The sequence below is a fragment of the Lolium perenne genome, chromosome 4 (genome assembly GCF_019359855.2).
Source record: "Lolium perenne isolate Kyuss_39 chromosome 4, Kyuss_2.0, whole genome shotgun sequence".
Classification (NCBI taxonomy): domain Eukaryota; kingdom Viridiplantae; phylum Streptophyta; class Magnoliopsida; order Poales; family Poaceae; genus Lolium; species Lolium perenne.
The window spans coordinates 36,151,626-36,156,025 of NC_067247.2; positions in this window are offsets into that span (position 1 = coordinate 36,151,626).

A 4,400-nucleotide genomic window follows, 5' to 3' on the forward strand; every position below is an offset into this window, starting at 1 on the left:
TACTGTTTTCTGCAAACAATCATCTTCCACACAATACGGTTAACTCTTTGTTACAGCAAGCCGGTGAGATTGACAACCTCACTGTTTCGTTGGGGCAAAGTACTTTGGTTGTGTTGTGCAGGTTCCACGTTGGCGCCGGAATCACTGGTGTTGCGCCGCACTACATCTCGCCGCCATCAACCTTCAACGTGCTTCTTGACTCCTACTGGTCCGATTAAACCTTGGTTTCTTACTGAGGGAAACTTGCCGCTATGCGCATCACACCTTCCTCTTGGGGTTCCCAACGGACGTGCCAACCACACGCATCAGTACTGCGTTTTTAGGTCGAAAGGGATTTTATAGGCGAAGAGGCGGCGCAGGGGGGTCGAAGGGGTGCCCACACCATAGGGTGGCGCGGGCCCCCCTGGCCGCGCCGCCATGTGGTGTGGTGGCCCCCTGGCCCCTCTCCGACTCTTCTTCGGTGTTCTGGAGCTTTCCGGGAAAAATAGGAAGTTTGGCATTGATTTCGTCCAATTCCGAGAATATTGCCCGAACAGCCTTTCTGGAACCAAAAACAGCAGAAAACAGGAACTGGCACTGTGGCATCTCATTAATAGGTTAGTTCCGGAAAATACATGAAATCATCATAAAGTGCAAGCAAAACATGTAAGTATTGTCATAAAACAAGCATGGAACGACAGAAATTATGGATACGTCGGGGACGTATCAAACACACAAAACACGGGGTATGAATCTTGCTCTTACAATCTCCCCCTTTTTGGTGTTTGATGACAACACACGAATTTGCAATAAAGCATAGGATATTATGATAGAGAATTTGGTTTGCAAGAGTAGATGGAGCTCCCCCTATATATGTGCATATCTCGAATAAGCATAAGTGTACAAATGCACACATCCTAGAGAGAAACTCCCCCTAGATTCTACAAACCAAGCACAAGTGCTAAGAAGAACATATGACAAGATCATATAGCACAAGCACACTATGGAGGTAAACATAAGAGCATATAAGAGACTTTGGGTGAATCTTTCATACCTTTGCCTTGAGAAAACCCAAACTCACAATAAGTGCCTCCATAGAATTGATGTAGCCAATCAAGAGATAAATAGTGAAGACCATTAGGCTACGAATGATTAAGTCTTAATACAAACCGGGGGATCGGGAGATCCACAAATAGAGTAGCATGCACACATACGAATAGAGGTCCAAATAACTAGGGAAAAGTTTTGATGCCAAGGCCGAAAGAACCAAAATGAAGCACCAAGCCCTTGGCATCCCCATGCAAATTCCCGTCCTACTAGATCAACTTCTCCCCCTTTGGCATCGAGACACCAAAAAGGGAGAAGAATCATACTAACATCCCAAGGGGATCACTCGTCATCATCGTCCTCGTCCTCATCATCATCCTCCTCCTCTTCATCTTCGTCTTCATAAACTTCATCTTCATATTGAGCATGGGCCTTGCCATGAGGTGGCTCGGGGATGGAGTCCTCGGAACTTGACCAAGTGAGCTTGGACTTCCACTCACCGGGAGGAGTGATGTTGTCCTCGGATCCCTCGGAGACAGGAAGCTGCATGTGCCTCATCATCGCCTTTTGGCGTTGGTGGATCTTCTTGTTGTCATGGTGAGCTTGATACATCCTATCTTCAAGGTCCCTCTTGAAGCAAAAAGACTTCTTGAGGCGAGCGGTGAGCTTGGTGAAGAGACCCTTGGTCTTGACGGAGTTGGGCACGAAGTCAGAGTCATCACTATCGGCTTCCTCTTCCTCCTTGTCCTTGGGAGCCCCCTTGCCAAACCTTGGAAGATCATGGTTCTTGACAAGGGGACTCTTCTCCTTATGGATGGTGATGTTGGGGCGGCATTGCTCAAGAAGATTTCCACGGCCCTCTCGCTCCCACTTGAGACAAATGAGCCTCATGATGTATGGTGCATATTGAGGAAGCTTGCGAAGGAAGGCACAATCGCGCATCTCATGCCAAATGTAGTCCATGACGTCCAATTGCTTGCCGCGTCCCTTCATCTCATGAGTGCGCACAAGAAGTTTCACAAGAAACCCATGCACTTCATCATGGTTGGTGTGCTTGGGGTTGATGGTGCTGCGGTAGATGCGGTTCATGATGTCGTAGACGGGAAGGAGGTTCTTGGTACTTCCACACAACATCCTTCTGGGGATGTAGAGGTCGGCCATTTTCTCCTTAGCCATTGGCTTGGCCTGGAGATGAATCCGGAAGACGTTGGTGTCATAGTCGGTAAGCTCATATCCAATGCCTCTAGCAAAATCCTCCCACGTGGCCTCCATCACATGCTCCCTAGTCATCCACTTCAAGGAGCGGAAGCCTCCTTCATCCTCAAGGAATACAACCGTGGCGTAGAATTGGCATATCACCTCCTTGGAGTAGTTGTGAGAGAAGGTCATCAGCTGGTTAAGCCCTTGCTCTTCACATATCTCAAGAGCTTCTCCAAAGTACTCGAGGTTGGAGTTGAGCTTGTCCATGCTAATGGAGTATTGGGGGCAACAGTTGAATTCCTTGGTGATACGTCTCCAACATATCTATAATTTCTTATGTTCCATGCTAGTTTTATGACAATACCTACATGTTTTATTCATACTTTACATCATTTTTATGCATTTTCCGGTACTAACCTATTAACAAGATGCCGAAGCGCCAGTTCCTATTTTCTGTTGTTTTTTGTTTCAGAAATCCTACACAGGAAATATTCTCGGAATTGGACGAAACAAAAGCCCACGGCCCTATTTTCCATGGAGGATTCCAGAACATCGAAGAAGAGTCGGAGGTAGCCAGCAGGGGGGCCACCCCATAGGGCGGTGCGGCCCTACCCCCTGGCGCGCCCAGGTGTGGGGAGCCCACCCCCTGGCTCCCCCGACGCTGCCTCTTCGCCTATATATTCCTTCGTATCGGAAAACCCTAGTACTGAGAGCCACGATACGAGAAAAGTTCCTGAGACGCCGCCGCCGTCAACCCCATCTCGGGGGGTTCTGAAGATCACCTCCGGCACCCTGCCGGAGAGGGGAATCATCACCGGAGGGCTCTACATCACCATGCCCGCCTGCGGACTGATGCGTGAGTAGTTCATCCTTGGACTATGGGTCCATAGCAGTAGCTAGATGGTTGTCTTCTCCTATTGTGCCACCATGTTTAGATCTTCTGAGCTGCCTATCATGATCAAGATCATCTTATTGTAATGCTACATGTTCTGTTTGTTGGGATCCGATGAATATGGAATACTATGTTAAGTTGATTATCGATATATCATATATGTGTTGTTTATGATCTTGCATGCTCTCCGTTGCTAGTAGAGGCTCTGGCCAAGTTGATACTTGTAACTCCAAGAGGGGGTATTTATGCTAGATAGTGGGTTCATGCCTCCATTGAATCTGGGACAGTGACAGAAAGTTTTAAGGTTGTGGATGTGATGTTGCCACTAGGGATAAAACATCAATGCTTTGTCTAAGGATATTTGTATTGTTTACATTACGCACAGTACTTAATGCAATTGTCTGTTGTTTGCAACTTAATACTAGAAGGGGTGCGGATGCTAACCCGAAGGTGGACTTTTTAGGCATAGATGCATGCTGGATAGCGGTCTATGTTCTTTCTCGTAATGCCCTAAGTAAATCTCATAGTAGTCATCATGATATGTATGTGCATTGTTATGCCCTCTCTATTTGTCAATTGCCCAACTGTAATTTGTTCACCCAACATGTTATTTATCTTATTGGAGAGACACCACTAGTGAACTGTGGACCCCGGTCCATTCTTTTACATCTGAAATACAACCTACTGCAATCATTGTTCTCTGTTGTTCTTTGCAAGCAAACATCATTCTCCACACCATACGTTTAATCCTTTGTTTTCAGCAAGCCGGTGAGATTGACAACCTCACTGTTAAGTTGGGGCAAAGTATCTTGATTGTGTTGTGCGGGTTCCACGTTGGCACCGGAATCCCTGGTGTTGCGCCGCACTACACTCCTTCACCAACAACCTTCACGTGGCCTTCATCTCCTACTGGTTCGATAACCTTGGTTTCTTACTGAGGGAAAACTCGCTGTTGTACGCATCATACCTTCCTCTTGGGGTTCCCAACGGACGTGTGCTTTACCGTCACAAGGAGCTACTTTCCTGGCGCCATTGCAAGACCCATCACGCGTAAGCAGCAACTTTTCTGGCGCCGTTGCCGGGGAGATCAAGACACGCTGCAAGGGGAGTCTCTCACACCCAATCTCTTCACTTTTTTTATTGTCTTGCTTTATTTTATTTTCTGTTTTGTTTGCTTCCTTTATATCAAAAACACAAAAAAATTAGTTACTTGTTTTACTTTATTTAATTCGGTTTGCTTTACTTATTTTTATTATTGCTAAAATGAGTACTCCTGAGAACA